Here is an 18,470-nt window from a genome sequence, read left to right on the forward strand (position 1 = left end):
ATGGAATCATGGCAAATGATCTCATTTTTTAGATCAGTTACCTTTTCCTAAATTTCTATTTTGTTGCATAAATGTGTGGGTCGTAAATATATCTTATACATATGGCATAAAATGGTAGGAACCCAATACACACTGGATTAAGTAAACGAGATAATGCATAAAATCAATAAATCGTTTGCGTAAAATATGAATAGAAATATCATAAACAGACAAATAGATGGAAGTGGAGCCATGAACTGAAATATATGTCATAAAATTCTATTGACATTGACATAAATATGTATATAAAATAGCATAAAAATAGGATCGCCGCCCTGCGGAATCGGCGCCTCGCATCTGGGATGCGCCACCACTTCGTGCTAGGGGAGGATGCCGTCGTCGCTTGCGCCTAGAGAAATCCGCCATCGCTGCTCCCACCTTGGATGGCATCGCAGTCGTACGCGCTCAGGGGTCGACCCTCGCGCGCATGAATCCTGACCCATTGCACCAACCGCTCCCACCTCGCCGTCATGAACGCCTTACGGATGTCGTCGTTGCTCACATGCCCCCGGGATCCACCGTCGCGCCGCCGCAGTCGCTCCCACGTCACCGTCGTGCGCACCTCAAGGGGTCGCTACCGCGTGCACCTCAGGGAGACGTTGTCGTGCTCGAGCCCCATGGGATCCGCCGTCGCGGCCGCTGGCACATCGCCGTCGTGCGCACCTCATGGGGCCGCCGCCGCGTGCGTGCCCTTGGGATCCGATGCCGCAGCCGCTCCCACCTTGCCGCTGTGCGCGCCTCAGGGATCCGCCGTCGCGAGCGTGTCCCCAGATCCGCCGTCGCGCCATAGATGCTGGAGCGGCAGCAACGGTGGCCATCGCAGAGACGGACGGGACAACCGTCGTTGTCACCGGGCCTAGGGTGCGCTGTCGTCGTCCGTTCCTGGTGGAGCGCCGCCGTCGGTCGCCTGCCTCGAGGTGACACCGCTGCTGGCCCCCAGGATCACCGCCGCTCGCACGCCCGAGAGAACCGCCGCCGCCGCTAAAACCTAATCCCTAGCGGCGTGGGGTGTTTTTATAGTGGCGGCGTGGTACTGGATAATTGTGAGCGCGTGGGCCGAATCGTGGGCCCGATGCACGTAATATGCGTAGACTATATTTGCATAAACTGATACACACATCAGCATAACTCGTATTATAATTTGGCGTAAGCAGTTAGGTACAATAAGCCAAAAAGGGTCCGGTGCGGTCCCGCACCTAGTCGGTACGTGGTCGGGGCTTCCTATAGTTAAATAGAGCCTAGGGCTCTAAATACATATAATATATATATAGGAAGATGGTCGCATCATGAAGGGTATGGGGATGGACGCCGCCTACAGGTTTTCAATCTCCTGGAGCAGAGTTCTTCCAAGTAAGTAAAAAGTGTGACCCAATACCCACATATTCTACAATCCATATTGTTGGCACCTTTTTGGAGCACCAAACACTCAACAAGAACATGCGGCGGTGCTCTCTGGTCAGGCGCGGACGGTTCGCGACCCGGCGCAGGGGCTAGGGTTTCCTGCCTGACGGCCGGACGGTCCGTGCGTGCGTAGGGGCGGCGGAAGATCGCCGGTGGCGCTTGCATCTCGCTCCCGGGAGGGACCCCGTCAGGGAGGAGAGATCCTAGGAGTTGTCTAGGCTCGAGCAGGCCAACCTAGACTCCTCTAATCGATGTAGAGTCGAAGAGAAGCGGAGAATTTGGGGATTGAGAGGCTAAACTAGAACTAGACTAGAACTACTCCTAATTGTATAGGAAATAAATGCGAGATAGAAGTTTTGTTGATTTGATTCATTATTCCAAATCGGCCGTATACCTCTCTATTTATAGAGGAGGGGGCTGGACCCTTTACACAACTGATTTCCGAGCTAATTCCACGAATCTAGCTAACAACCGTAGCATAAAACTCGGAACCCTAATCTGCTCTACGCACGCGCGGACCATCCAGCCCATAGGCGCGGACTGTCCGGACCGCGAACTGTCCGGCCTCAGGGCCGGACCGTCCGCACACTCATTTTGGTGCCAAACATATGCCCCCCTGCCTTTTGGTGGAGCTGAGCAAACCAAAAGCAACTAACTCGATGTGATTACATCGGTTCTCTTAGGCATCTTGCCACATACTAGGATGGTACTGTTTGAGGAAACGCCCATTCAAAGCCTTAGGTAAATCCTTGCCTTGTAATGTTTGTAGTAAATAGGCGTTACCAGACATTACCTGTTTTACTTTATAAGGACCCTCCCAGCTTGGCGACCATTTTCTAAACTTTCGGTCTTTATTCCTTAGAGGCAGGATGGTCTTCCACACCAGGTCCCCTACTTGAAATGACTTTGCTTTGACCTTCTTGTTGTAGGCCCTGGCTACTATGATCTTGTCCTTTACTATTGCTCCCAAAGCTGTCACCCTCTTGTCGGTCACCTCATCAATATTATCCATCATCGAATTATAATAATCAGTGATGGTTAGATCATTTTGTCTGGCGAACCTGATAGCATTCAAACTTATTTCCATAGGCAACACTGCTTCCTGCCCATAGATAAACTCAAAAGGAGATACTTTAGTAGCACTATGTTTAGATATTCTATGAGCCCATAAAGCTTCGAACAAAATCTTATGCCAATGCTTAGGATTATCAGATATCTTCTTTTTTATCAAGTTAAGCAATGTCCTATTACTAGACTCGGGTTGTCCATTGGCCTGAGTATAATATGGAGATGAATTAAGCAACTTAATTCTATATAATTCAGCAAATTCATGTACCTCCTTTGACATAAAGGAAGTCCCTTGATCTGTAGTCAAGGTCTGGGGAATGTCGAATCTATGAATAATATGCTCAGTTATGAACTCAATTACCTCCTTGTGTGTCATGTCCTTCATAGCAACGGCTTCAGTCCATTTGGTAAAGTAGTCAGTGGCAACTAACGCGAACCGATGCCCCTTTGATGATGAAGGATGAATTTCTCCAATAAAGTCTAATCCCCATCCTCTGAAAGGCCAAGGCTTGATAATAGGATGTAATTCGGCTGCAGGGACCAACTGTAGGTCGCCAAATTTTTGACACACTTGGCAACCCTTGTAGTACTTGAAACAATCAGCTATCATGTTAGGCCAATAAAAACCAGACCTTCACAACAACCACTTCATCTTTGGAGCCGATTGATGGGTACCACAAATTCCTTCATGTACTTCAGCCATGGCTAATATAGCATCATCTAGGCCCAAGCACTTAAGCAGGATGTCGTTGACTGTTTGGCGGTAGAGTTCATCACTCATCAAGACATGCTTGAAAGCTGTACGCCGAATGTTCTTATCTGTCCTGATATTGGGATTTCATAAATAATTAGTTATAGGCGTCCTCCAATAACTTGCATCGGCTTCATTATCAGCCGAATCAATTAGGAGAACTTTCCTGGTAACCCCGGACGGTCCGGCGTCTTTATGCGGACGGTCCGCGACCTAGGGAATTAGCCCTGCACCGGTTATCATATTTTTAGTGTTGTGAAATCTCCCTCGCTTTATTCGATAACCTGATGCATCTTGTGCCAAATTGTTAGCTCTATGATCCTCAACTCTAGATATATGCCGAATACTGAATTCGTCAAAAGAATGAATTATGCCCCAACATTTTTCAAGGTAACTATTTAGAGTACCATCAAAACATTGATATTCTTCTAACAACTATTGGACGATCAGCTGAGAATCACCAAATGCCTTCACATGTTTTACTCCCATACAACTTAATAGTTCCAAGCCGAACAAAAGGGCCTCATATTCGGCTTGATTGTTAGTGCAATAAGTTTTCAATCGGCTAGAGAAGTCAAAGGAGACATTGCTTGGTGAAACAAGTATGATGCCAATTCCTTGCCCTTCATTGCAAACCAATCCATCAAAATATAAAGTCCAAGGAGTAATAGTGAGGTATGACATGTCTAGTTTATGAGTATCATTAATCCGATGTTCTACAATAAAATCCGCTATGACCTGGCCTTTCATAGATTTCAATGGTTCATAGGCCAAGTCATATTCTATGAGTGCATAAGCCCACTTACCAATTCTACCACTCATAATTGGGTTATGCAACATGTATTTGATCACATCGGCTTGACTAGAAATAGTGCAATGACTAGACAGTAAATAACATCTACACTTGGTGCATGCATAAAATAAGCATAAGCATAACTTCTCAATAAAAGTGTACCTTGTTTCCGCATCCACCAACCTCTGACTTAAATATGTCACCACATGCTCCTTTCCCTCAGTCTCTTGTGTCAGAACAACCCCAATAACCATATCTTCAGCTGCAATGTATAATCGAAATGGTACTCCTACTTGTGGTGCTTTTAATATAGGAGCTGAAGACAAGTATTTTCTGATGAGATCAAATGCTTCCTGCTGTTCTGCCCCCAAGTGAATTCGGCATCATTTTTAAGCCGAAGGATAGGGGTGAAGGCATCAATCTTCCCGGCTAGGTTAAAAATAAACCTTCATAAATAATTTACCTTGCCGAGAAACTTTTGCACTTCAACCTTACAGGTCGGAGGTCCCACATTCCGAATAGACTTGATTCGGTCAGGGTCTATATCTATACCATGTTCATGGATGATAAATCCTAAAAACTTACCAGCTGATACTCCGAAACCACATTTACGTGGGTTCATTTTCAAACCATACCGACACATTTTATCAAAGGCTTTACGCAAATCAGCTATATGAGAACTAAACTCAGCCGATTTTACTACAATATCATCAATGTAGACTTCCACAGTGTTTCCTAATAGCTTGTGAAAGATCAAATTCATAGCCCTCTGATAAGTAGCACCAGCATTTTTCAAACCAAATGTCATGACAACCCACTCAAATAAACCGATGAAGCCTGGACATATAAAGGCCATTTTAGACGCATCTTCTTCGGTCATAAAAATCTGATTATATCTGGCATTACCATCAAGAAAGCTAATAATTCTATTTCCTGACGCATTATTGATTAATGTATCGTCTATGGGCATGGGATATTCATCTTTAGGAGTTGCTCTATTTAAATTGCGAAAATCAATGCATACTCTGAGCTTTCCTGACTCCTTCTCCACCGGCACAACATTAGATACCCACTCTGCATATCTGCAAGGTCTAATAAAATTGGCTTCTAGTAGCCGGTGAATTTTGTCCTTGATTCGTGGGAGAAGGTCTGGACGAAATGTTCTAGCTCTCCGCTTGAAAGGTCTGAAACCAGGCTTAATGGGCAGCCAATGCTCTACGATCTCACGGTTTAATCCTGGCATCTCAGTGTAATTCCAAGCAAAGCAATCCGAATATTCTTTTAATAGACCGATCATTTCATTTCTAGGATCGGTCTCCAGGGTCTTGTTCATAAAAGTCGGCCTTAGAGTTTTACCGTCTCCTATGTCGATCTTCTCCAAAGGATCGACTGATGTAAACCCCTGTCCTAGTTTATCGAGATCTCTGAATTCCTCTATCATATCTCCCACAGAGGAATCATATGATCTTTGTGTGATGGCGGACTCTCCGGTCTCGAAGGCCGGATCATCCGTAATACTGTATTTATGCTATGGTAGATGTTCGGTCTTACAGACCGAACTGTTTTGTGAAAGACCGGACCATCTGGCCTTAGAAGCCGAACTGCCCGTGACCAAAGACTCATGAATTTTGTGTGTACTCATCATTTAAACTTTATTTAGGATTTAGCTGATTCTCCATCGGCTCTAGCATTACAGGAATGAAACCCTTCTTATCTATACTTATGAACTGGTAATTAGAAAAATCTACTCCTATAAGACATGTAGCAGTCTCATAAGTGCAGAGTACAGGGGCATCGGCCACAGCGATGCAGGCCGATACATCAGCATGTACTTGTTCTACATCATCGCCTACCCATTGTACTAACATTTGATGTAATGTAGAAGGTATGCATTGGTTGGCATGAATCCAATCTCTGCCTAGGATTAGACTATAATTTCCTTCTACATCGGTGACGAAGAATGCAGCAGCAAGGGTCTTAGTCCCGATGGTTAATTCAACGGATGTGACTCCCCTGGCTTTGATCGAACTATCAGTTCCAACACCGCTGAGGGTCATGTTGGTTTTGACAAGTTCGTCATCTTGTTTACCTAATTTTTTGTACAATGAATAAGGCATTAGATTCACAGCCTCCCCTCCATCTACCAACATTTTAGCAATCGGTATCCCATCAATGTGACCGCACACGAAGAGCGGCTTTAAATGATTTACCGATTCTTTTGGTTTAGTAAAGGCGACTTCTTTAGGACCAAAATCAAACTGGGCAACAACAGGTTCATCGTCGCCGACAATAGTACAATCGGCGGAAAATGTAATAATATTTACATCCATACCTGGGCGCTCTGGAGAAGCCTCATAGTTGACTAGGTCTTCTCCCAGTAGGTCGTCCTCCTCCATTGGTGTTGGTGCGTCGTCGGAGTTGTCCTGGCATGGCGCGGACGGTCTGGACTCAGGGGTCGGACGATCCGCGCTTGGTGCAGATGGTCCAGCCATACCTGCAGGATGCTGCACAAGTGTTGTTTCATTTTCTATTTTTGTGGTCGTTTGCTTTTCCTCAACGGCCTTTGGTCTCCATTTCTTTTGTGGTGGCGGGTATTGTGGATGTGTGTCATTGAATATCTTTTCCGCCTCCTTTACCTAGTTTTCTTTTGCTCTTAGGCATTGTAATTTTCGCTTTTGGGACAGTGTCAATCCCGCTGGGCACTATCGAGGCATAGAGTATTTTGGATCAGCTGTTTTGATGGTAGCCTTATCTTCTTTTTTGGCCGATTCCCCAAAAATCATCGGCCCTTCATTATCTTCCTGTATGATGACATCTGCAGTGCCTATTTTGATGATATCCTTTTTTGTTGCTCTTTCGGCCGCTGCAGGTATATGCCCCCCTGCCGGATTGGTCGGCCTTTGAGGCCGAGTACTCCGGCAATCTTGTTGGGTCTATGTCTGGTGACCGGATTGAGCGGCGCTCAATCAGTCTTGTACTGGAGGTGCCAACCTATTGAATACAGATGTTTGGGATGCCCCCCAAGCGGGGTACTGTGGCATCCCAAATGGATATGGTGGCATGCCCCACATTTGATTTGGGACATATGGCGGAGGTATGTATGCGTATGGATATGGCATAGGTGGATATGGGGGTGGAGGTGTCCATGTAGGTATGTTAGGTCTCAATTGTACAGTATGACCTTTCATTTCTTCCGATTGGTGGGGTGGTCCAATCGGCCTTACCTGATGCTGCTCATGAATGGGTGAGCGGGGTCGCTTTGCTGGCCAGTCACTGGGACCGGCCTTCTTTTTTACATATTTGGACAATAATTGATCGAAAGTCGAGCCAGATTTGACCATCCGACTAGCTGCTTTAAATGTATTTGTTTTCCACGTACCTATCTCTGGTCGTTGTGGTTTGAATGTACATGGTTGTTGAGTGTAGCTGGACTGTCCGCCTAAAGCCTTCGGACCATCCGTGTCTGGATGGCGGACCGTCCGTGATGCGCAACACGGGTTCCCACGCCTGCCTCCCTGTCTGTGCTTGCCCCCAGTGCTAGAGGCTGTGATGGTCACCTTCAGGGTCTTCCCTCCATCAAGAGTCTTTTCTACCACTACTTTCCTGCAAGAATCTTTATTATTTTCATCGGCCTCCCGTGCGTTGCCGATAATGACTTCTTTGCCTTTTCCTTTATCGGTTGTACTGGGCGAATCAGGACCTTTTGCCCTCGAAGTCGATCATGTTCATTGGAAAGGGCTCTGTATCCACCTGCATTTTCTGAAATTTCAATTGTCCCTCGTTAATGGCCGATTGAATCTATCGACAGAATACATTACAATCATTAGTGGCATGAGAAAATGAGTTATGCCACTTGTAGTATGCCCGACGTTTTAGCTCGTCGGCAGATGGAACAGTGTGATTTATTTTAATGTTGCCATTCTTGAGTAATTCATAAAATATTTTATCACATTTACCAACATTAAATGTAAACTTAACCTCCTCTTGCCGTTTCTTTTCAACCGGCTGTAAGGAGGAACAAGCTGAAGATTTGGCCTGCTTTGGCCAAACCATTTCAGCAGCATAAATTTCTGTTGATTCGTCGTCCGAGCTACTTTGGTCACACTCTACTATATGGACATTGTGACGAATAGTTTTGGCAGTCTCTTTGCTTTGGCTTTCACAGGCCAAAGCTCTTTGGTGTAATTGCGCTAGCGTGAAAAATTGAATGCCTTCTAATCTTTCCTTTAAATAATATCGCAATCCATTAAAAGCAAGTCCTGCTAACTGTTTTTCTGCCAAATGAATTTGGAAGCATCGGTTTCTGGTATCTCGGAATCTCCGGATATAGTCATTAACCGATTCATCTTTCGCTTGTCGCAAGGCCACTAGGTCTACTAAATCTAACTCATAATCACCGGAAAAAAAGTGATCATGGAATTTTTGTTCTAAACCCCCCCATGACAAAATAGAATTAGGAGGTAAAGTGGCGTACCATGCGAGCACGGTTCCTGTTAAAGAAAATGAAAATAAACGCACGCGAAATGCTTCTATGTCGGTCAATTCTCCTAATTGTGCTAGGAACTGGCCTATGTGTTCGCGCATGCTCTTTCCCTGGTCACCCGAAAATTTTGAGAATTCGAGTATCCTGGTTCCCTGTGGGTATGGGTGGTGATCAAATAGGCTGACATAAGGTTTCCGATATGATTGCCCCCCAGGGATCATGCTTACTCCGAGCTTACCTCAGAATGCCCCAGCTATTTCCTCCCTCACTATATCAATGGCTGAAAGGGAAATGTGCCCTTGGGCCATTTCTAAAATGTTTTGATGATTAAGTGCCCAACACATATTCTCTAAGTGTCAAATTGTGCTAAAGATTGAAGAAATGCAAATCATGCAACAAGGTACGTTTCTAGACTTAGTACATTGATTTGGGTACTAAGGTATTGTGTCTAAGTGCTAGAAACAGGAGAAAAGCAATTGGAAAATAGTTGGCTGTGTACAGCCAACTGCTGCTCGGTCTGGGTGCACCAGACTGTGCGGTGGTGCACCGGACAGTGTCCGGTGCGCCAGACCAATCTCGGTGAACAGGCCACTCTCGGGACTCAACGGTGGCGTACGACTATAAATCACTGGACTGTCTGGTGGTGCACCGAACTGTCCGGTGAGTCGTCCGCGGCGAAGTCGTCGCTCTCGGGAAAATTTAACGGCGTACGACTAAAATTTACCGGACCGTCCGGTGGTGCACCGGACTGTCCGGTGAGCCAACGGTCGACTACGCCAACGGTCAGCCGCGCAATCTTCGCGCGACGCTTGGCAGTGCCAACGGTCGGTAGGGGGCACCGGACTGTCCGGTGCGCCTACTACCACGAATCTGCAACGGTCGGATGCGCCAGGAAAGGAAGGAGAACGCGCACCGGACAGCTACAGTGACTGTCCGGTGGCGCACCGGACTGTCCAGTGCGCCACCCGACAGAAGGCAAGATTAGCCTTCCAAGATTGCCTCCAACGGCTCCTAGCTGCCTTGGGGCTATAAAAGGGACCCCTAGGCGCATGGAGGAGTCACCCAAGCATACTCTAAGCATTCTATGTCTTCCACACTCCATCTCCACGCACTTGATCGACTGTGTTAGTGATTTGAGCTCCGTTCTAGTTGTGAACTCGTTGTGCTTCATTTTGAGCTCAAGTCTTGGCTTGTGTGCGTGTGTGTTGCTGCGGATTTGTGTGTGTTGCTTCCCACCCTTACTCTTGTGTTTTCACTGTGATCTTTGTTGTAAGGGCGAGAGACTCCAACTTGTGGAGATTCCTCGCAAACGAGAAAAAGAGATAAGCAAAGAAAAGCCGTGGTATTCAAGTTGATCATAGGATCACTTGAAAGGGGTTGAGTGCAACTGAAAGTCGCCTAGAGGGGGGGAATAGGCGGAATCTGAAAATTATAAACTTAATCACAACTACAAGTCGGGGTTAGCGTTAGAAATATAAACGAGTCCGAAAGAGAGGGCGAAAACAAATCACAAGCAAATAAGAATGGGTGGCATGGTGATTTGTTTTACCGAGGTTCGGTTCTTGCAAACCTACTCCCCGTTGAGGTGGTCACAAAGACCGAGTCTCTTTCAACCCTTTCCCTCTCTCAAATGGTCACTTAGACCGAGTGAGCTTCTCTTCTCAATCAAATGAGACACTAAGTCCACTACAAGGACCACCACACAATTGGTGTCTCTTGTTTTGATTACAAGTGTTATGGAAACAAGAATGAGGAAGAAGAAAAACAATCCAAGCACAAGAGCTCAAAAGAACACAAAAGTCTCTCTCTCTAGTCACTAATTGGTTTGGAGTGATTCCGGACTTGGGAGAGGATTTGATCTCTTTGTTTGTGTCTTGTATTGAATGCTATAGCTCTTGTATGAGGTTTGAAGTCTGAAAACTTGGATGCAATGAATGTGGGGTGGTTGGGGGTATTTATAGCCCCAACCACCAAAATGGTCGTTGGGGATGGCCTCTGTCGATGGGCGCACTGGACAGTCCGGTGCGCTACCGGACACTGTCTGGTGTGCCAGCCACGTCACCCAACCGTTAGGGTTCGACCGTTGGAGCTCTGACTTGTGAGGCCACCGGACAGGTCCTGTAGACTGTCCGGTGCGCCTTCTGGCGCCTGCTCTGACTTCTGCGCGCGCAGGCGCGCACTGTAGCGCATTTAATGCCTTCTGCAGACGACCGTTGGCGCGAAGTAGCCGTTGCTCCGCTGGCACACCGGACAGTCCGGTGCTACATCGAACAGTCCGGTGAATATATAGCGGAGCGGCCTCCCAAATTCCCGAAGCTGGCAAGTTCAGCGTCGATCTCCCTGGTGCACCGGACACTGTCCGGTGGTGCACCGGACACTGGGCACACCGGACAGTCCGGTGCGCTAGACCAGGGCTGCCTTCGGTATAATTTGCTCCTTAGTTTTGAACCCTTTCTTTTGACTTGTATTGGTTTGTTGTGAACCTTTGGCACCTGTAGAACTCATAATCTAGAGCAAACTAGTTAGTCCAATAATTTGTGTTGGGCAATTCAACCATCAAAATTCATATGGAAAAGGTTTGACCCTATTCCTGTCAATCTCCCTCTTTTTGGTGATTGATGCCAACACAAACCAAAGCAAGTATAAACGTGCAGAATTGAACTAGTTTGCATAATGTAAGTGCAAAGGTTGCTTGGAATTGAAACCAATATACTTATTTCAATAGATGTGCATGGATGGTTTTCTTCTTATTAAAATTTTGGACCACATTTGCACCACGAGTTTTGTTTTTGCAGATCCTTTGTAAAATTCTTTTCAAAATCATTTTGCAAATAGTCAAAGGTATATGAATAAGATTGAAGAAAGCATTTTCAAGATTTGAAATTTTCTCCCCCTGTCTCAAATGCTTTTCCTTTGACTAAAACAAAACTCCCCCTAAATAAAATTCTCCTCTTAGTGTTCAAGAGGGTTTTGCAAGTTTTGAAGATACTACTTTCTCCCCCTTTTGAACACAATAAGATATCAATTTGAAAAAAAAACTTCATTTTTAAAATTCGGTGGTGGTGCGGTCCTTTTGCTTTGGGCTCATACTTTCTCCCCCTTTGGCATGAATCGCCAAAAACGGATACTTGTGAGTGAGATATAAGCCCTTTTTTCAAACTTTCTCCCCTTTTGGCAAACACAAAAATATGAGTGAAGATTATACCAAAGTGGAGAACGATGCGGAGTACCGGCAAATACAATTGGAGTTGAGTGGAAGCGCTTTCTTTGCCGAATACTCCATTTCCCTTTCAATACCTATGACTAAGCATAAGATGACACTTGAAAGCACATTAGTCATGGACATAAAAAGAGATATGATCAAAGGTATATAAATGAGCTATGTGTGCAAAGAATCAATCAAAATTCCTAGAATCAAGAATATTTAGCTCATTCCTAAGTTTGGTAAAGGATTGCTCATCTAAAGGCTTGGTAAAGACATCGGCCAATTGATCTTTGGTGTTTATATAGGCTATCTCGATATCCCCCTTTTGTTGGTGATCTCTCAGAAAGTGATACTGTCGGCGTCTCGGACCCAGGGGGTGGGGTCCCGTGGACCGACGAGTGAAATCGTTGCATGCCCCTGCCCAGATGGGTTGGCGCGGGATGGAACACAAGATGTGGGGCAAGCCTTGTATTATCCTGCACCAGGGGTGCCACTCGTATTAGGGGTTACAAGCGCGTCGCGAGAGGGAGAGAGAGAGAGTTCGTCCGCTCCTTCCCTCGCGTGAACCCCCCTCAGGGTGGCCCTGGACCTCCCTTTTATAGACGCAAGGAGAGGGTCCAGACGTACAACGGGGGGCGTAGCTATGCGCTAACATGTCCGACAGAGGAGCGCCTAAGCCTTGTGTACACTGCCAACGTGGCCGTCGGGGGAGAGTTCAAGCCCTGTACACGTGATGGCGTGGCTGTCGGAGGAGCGCCTGAGTCCTGTAGGAGTACAGCTGGCAGTGCGGCAAGGGTCCTGCTGTCGTCTCCTTGCTGCCGTAAGGGGCTGAGAGCCACCGGCGTCATGGTGCACGCGGGGCATCATCATTACCCGTCGTCGGGGTAAGCTAGATGGGACGCCGGTCTTGTTCCTCCTATCCTGAGTAGGCTAGGAATAGGGTAATGATGTATCCCCTGTTGGCGCGGTCGGTCCGAGCCCAAGGTCGGGCGAGGCGGAGACTTCTGTCGAGGCCGAGGCCGGGGTCGGGCGAGGACGCGATTCCTCCCGAGACCGAGGTCGAGGCCGAGTCCGGGGGTCGGGCGAGGTGGAGACCTCCTCCCGAGGCTGGAGCCTGAGGTCGAGGCCAAGTCGGAAACCTCATACCGAGGCTGGAGCCTGAGGTCAGGCGAGGCGGAGCTTCCTGTTGCGCCCGAGGCCGAAATCGGTGGTTGATCGTGACTTGTTGTCAGTCTTTGCCTGGGTGGTTGACACGGCAGTCGGAGCAGGGCGAGCGGTGCTGTTTTCCTGTCACATCAGTACAGTAAAGAAGAGGCACTACCGGAATCAATCGCTTCGCCGAGTGCCTGAAGCACTCGGCGAAGCCTTAAAAACACTCGGCAAAGGCTTTGCCGAGTGTAACACTCGGCAAAGAAGGCTCGGCAAACAGTGCATCGACAAAGACTTCTTTGCCGAGTACTTTTTCTCGGGCACTCGGCAAAGAAAAGCGACCGTTACGGCGCCGGGTGACGGAGACGGCGGCTTTGCCGAGTGTCAACGGTGACACTCGGCAATGAAGATATCTGTGCCGAGTGTCTTCCTGGCAGCACTCGGCAAAGCCGCCTTCTTTGCCGAGTGCCAGTTGGGACACTCGGCAAAGAGCCCGCCAGGGAGGGTCCCCATGTCAGGCTCTTTGCCGAGTGTCCCAAGTGGCACTCGGCAAAGCCGACCTCTTTGCCGAGTGCCAGCGACATAACACTCGGCAAAGAACCTAAGCCGGTGCCCAGGTCTGTGTTCTTTGCCGAGTGTTATGACCCAGACACTCGGCAAAGAGCCTCTTTGCCGAGTGTTACACTCGGCAAAGTGACCAGTATATACCTTTTTTATTTGTTTTTTGTTTGCCATCCACACAAACAGAAGATATCACATATATATCACATATATACATCACAGATATCATCACAGACATAAATAGCCAACACAAACATAAAACCGTCACCACAAACATAAATATCCATCACAAACATAAGTGTTCAACACAAGTATTAAACACAAACATAAGTCTCAAACGTCGCAAGCTCTCACATAAGTATCAAACAGAAACATAAGTATTATACATAAGTTCTGAAGTCTAAAACAATGACTCATGGAGGTGGGCGGTTTGGCCGGGGCTGCGTTGGGCTGAACCCTTCCGGAGGGTTGTTGGATGCCGCCCCAGATTGGCCCTGCACAGAGAAGAGATAGCATGTGTTATACCAGATGCATTACAAACATCTAACTACAATTTTGATACTCACAGGAGTGTGGAAGAGAGTAGGGTCAACTGGGGGGAACAATGGAGGTGGCGGAGCGAAGCCCTGTGCGGCGCCAAGGCTCTGCATGTACTGGAACATCTCCGCCATCCTCTGATCAGCCGCCGCCCGCTCCGCCATTATCCTTGCCTCCATCTCTTGACGTTCCCTCCTCTTTTCTTCTAGTTGGGTCTGTAATATTACAAGCCAACGTTATAGTAACTCAAAGACTAGGTATATAACTAAAGGAAGGACGAGTTACAGAAGCACTAACCTCGAGTTGTTGTATGCGATGCTGTGAGCTATCGTGCCGAGGTCGAATGGCTGGGCTCGAGCCCGTGCTCCTTGCTCTCACCTGAGACAGAGTGGGAGTGGAGGACGAGTCGATTGCCCCGTCGGCAATCCAGTACCGCCCATGTCTCTTGCCTCCTCCGACCCTCATGAGCACATCGGGGTCGATAGGCTCGGTGCTCGGATCATAGTCTGGGCGATGGACCTCCTGCGCCATGGCGGTGTAGTCATGGAGGCGGCTGTAGACGGCGGGGTTGGTGTAGGCCTCGGGCCCGTCATCCGGGTTGTAGGTGACGTCGGACGTCGCCTTACCCTTATGGGCCATAGCATAGGCCGAGAAGGTGGAACAAGGCCTGCCACCATGTGACGCCGACTGCAACAAAAACCAACGAGATAGTTAGAAATAATATCTAACTTAGTGCTATATATCTAAATAAAAAAGGTGGCGTACCCATGCTTCGGCATATTGGCCCAGGCTCCGGCTGCCTTGGTGGTGCGAGGGGCATTGCATCTGCAAACGCCGTTCCCGGCTAGCTGTGTGCGCCTCGTCCCACTCAGCCGAACACCACCTATCCACCATCTGCTCCCAGCACAGAGGATGTGCGGCGCACCAATGTGGAATCACCTGCAAAGTAAACACATAAAGTGCATATCAGAAGATAAAATAAAATTCATGCATGGAGTACTGGTACCAAACATGCATGACTTTACCTGCAGGTACTGCTCCCTGGTCAACGACATGGTTCGAGCTTGAGGTTTGGTCACCTTCTCCCCAAGGACGGAGCCGTGGTAGGTGATGATGGCCTAGATGCGGGCCTCATAGTGCATGTCCACGACGAGCTTCTTACAGCACGTGGTGGCCACCACATCCGCCCTAGCCTCGTATCCAGCATCGCATCTAAAGAAATCCTGCATACAAAAACGATGTATCCATACATTATTTCAAGAATTTGCAACGAATGCGACATATTTTATATTATACTAAGACTTACCCACAGCTCTTGCTTCACCCGCTCCGCCTTGTTATTGAATTCCCTGCCGTCCCGACCTACTGCATCGGGGGCGACGGCGTAGTGGTCGAAGGTGAAGGCTGGGCCCGTCACTCCGGCGTACTCCACAAGTCCAGGGAAGTGTTCCCTGCACAGCAGGCCGAGGATGTTGTTGGGGGGGCGACGATGACCCCCAGCATAATCCAAAACCGTCCAAGACCTGTCCAAGTGATAAATAAAAAGTATTAGTTTATATTATGATTTTGAACACATAATATGAACAAGAATGAAGAACATCAAGTTACATACCTCTCCCCTTCCGGCCGAATCAACGACCGTCTGTCCCGAAGTATGGGACGCGGCGGGAGACTCGCGGGGCCTCGGAGGTAGATGCTCCTCGAACTAGAGCCGCCTGAACCTGAGGCGTCCTGCTGCTGGTCGTCGTCGTCCTGAGGCGCCGCCTGCTGCTGCGCTGCCTGCTGTGCCTCGTGCTGCTGCGCTGCCTGCTCTGCATCGTCCGCCGTCCTACTCCTCCTCCCCCTCCTCCTCCTCAGGAAACCGCCCACCATATTTGTCCAACAACCTGGAATTAAGAGTAAACAAATAAGCACATATAAAAAGATGTATTTAAAAACAGGTGCGAAATAAAAAGTCATATAGCATTACATCGATTAAAAATAATCTTCATATGTGTCGGGGTTAGCCGGATCATAACTCTCATCATCACTATCAAGCATTTCAATCTCAACACCATCGGAAGACGCAACCTCATCATTGCCTTCAAGGATTACTAAGTCATTATCATTTTGCACCTCATCATCCTCCTCATCAACAACCATTTCAATATCTACGTCCATTCCGATAGCTTCAGTTAAGTCTATCTCAAATCGCCCTTCTAGCCCATCTTCTCGAATGCGTCTCTACTCATGCTGTACTGCGACTTGAACGCCATTACACGCCCAATGGCATCCAGTTGAGAAACCTTTGTCTGGCCGTGAAGGGGCTTCTGTGCCGCGTCGAACATGTCGTAGAACGCCTTTGCAGTCGGCTCTGGCTCGTCATCCATACATCCTCTCGTGTACTGTGCCTCCTGATAGTCGTTCAACATATCCGCTACCCCCGCATCCGCGTCATAATCCTCGACACGTTGTCTCAGCACCTCCTCTCTCATACGATGCGCTTCACCATGAAATATCCACCGAGTATAGCCCGGCGTAAATCCATTCTTCCAAATATGTTCTACCATGGTCTTCTTTGGTTTTCTTTTCCGGTTGTCACATTTGCTGCACGGGCATGGGACTAGACTCGCTCCTTTAGCAGCTTCGCCATATGCCCGTTCCACGAAATCATCGGTCTTTCTAATCCATTCAGTAGTGACATCTGTTGGGCCTATGCTTCGTCGCCGAAGGTCTTCTAGGAAGAAGCGGTTTTCGGCTGAAGCTGTTTGTATAAGATGGCCGAAGGTCCCTCTTCATGAAGCTTCGGTATTACAAACCGACTTAAAGATAGAATGACCTTTTAGTCCATAAAGGTCTGAGTCAATGTTGTAAACTTTCATAAGGGGCATACTTGTAATCTCTCACAGGCTGCGCCCTGTGCCTATAAATAGTGAACAGTATTCCTTTACTGTTCACGCATTCCTGTATTGACAATCGTATCATTCGGGAACCAATCTTTGCCAAGGCAGAGGTATAACTGTATTCAATGATTAAATGTACTGAGTAAATATAATGTGGTTCGTTTATGATTCGTTTACCTTTGATACTCTATATTTTATGTTATTTTATACAATCTATTAAATTACAATTACGAAGATTTAATCTTCGTAATCGTATTGTCATCAACCTTCGTCCAAGGTCCATTAATCCCCAAAGGAATAATGCTTCGTTGGACGAAGGACATTAACATTTAACACTTTATGTTGCCTTGTTCTTGATTCATAGCATTTGAGAACAAGTCCCCAACATTGGCGCCCACCTCCGGTGAACTCACTTCCACTTTTTGAGCTGATGGCTTCGTTCAATGATCAAGCTGGAGCTGCTTCGGACCCGAAGCTGGTACTCCCGATTACAGGTGGTTCGTCCTCAGAGCCAGCCAACAAAAAACAGAAGAAAGAAGCACAGAGAAGGGTACAACATGTTGGGGTGCAAGGACCCTTCATCAAGTCAAGATGGTCTCACATTCCTATTACCTTCTCTCAAGAGGACCTTCAGCTCAAGGATTACCCACACAACGATGCCATGGTTATCTCTTGTGTTATCAAAGGATTTCTGGTCCACAATGTCTTGGTTGACACAGGCAGTGCAGCTGACATCATATTTGCTAAGGCCTTCAGACAAATGCAAGAGCCAGAAGATAAGATTCATGATGCTACCCATCCTCTCTGTGGCTTCGGAGGAAGACAAATTGTAGCACTGGGCAAGATTACCATGTCAGTGACCTTCGGGTTCATCAACAATACTAGAACTGAGCAAGTTGTGTTTGACATTGTTGACATGGAATACCCTTACAATGCAATTATTGGTCGTGGCACCCTCAATGCTTTTGAGGCAATTCCACACCCTGCCTATCTTTGCATGAAGATACCTTCGGATCAAGGACCCATCGCTATTCATGGAAGCCAGGAAGCTGCCAGAAGGGCCGAAGGAAACTAGACTGATTCAAAAGCAATCCATAACATAGATGGAGCTGAAGCTTGTGAACAGTACAAATTCAGAAGGGAGAAAGCAGCTTCAGCAGACCAGCCGAAGCCCATGCTCTTATGTGAGGATATAGCAGAGCAGAAGGTGCTGTTGGGTTCTCAGTTATCCGAAGAACAAGAGAAAACCTTGATAAGGTTTTTGTTCAACAACAAAGATGTTTTTGCATGGTCAGCCAATGATCTCTGCGGAGTTAATAGGGATGTTATTGAGCATTCGCTTAATGTCGATCCATCCTTCAGACCCAGAAAGCAAAGGCTTCGGAAAATGTCAGATGATAAGGCCGAAGGTGCTCGCAACGAAGTCAAAAGACTCCTCAGTGCAGGAGTTATCAGAGAAGTAAAGTACCCAGAATGGTTAGCTAATACTGTTATGGTAAAAAAGGCCAATGGCAAGTGGCGAATGTGTATCGATTTTACAGACCTTAACAAGGCTTGACCGAAGGATGAATTCCCATTGCCAAGGATAGACTCTTTAGTTG

This window comes from Zea mays, chromosome 2, assembly GCF_902167145.1.
Source record: "Zea mays cultivar B73 chromosome 2, Zm-B73-REFERENCE-NAM-5.0, whole genome shotgun sequence".
Lineage (NCBI taxonomy): Eukaryota > Viridiplantae > Streptophyta > Magnoliopsida > Poales > Poaceae > Zea > Zea mays.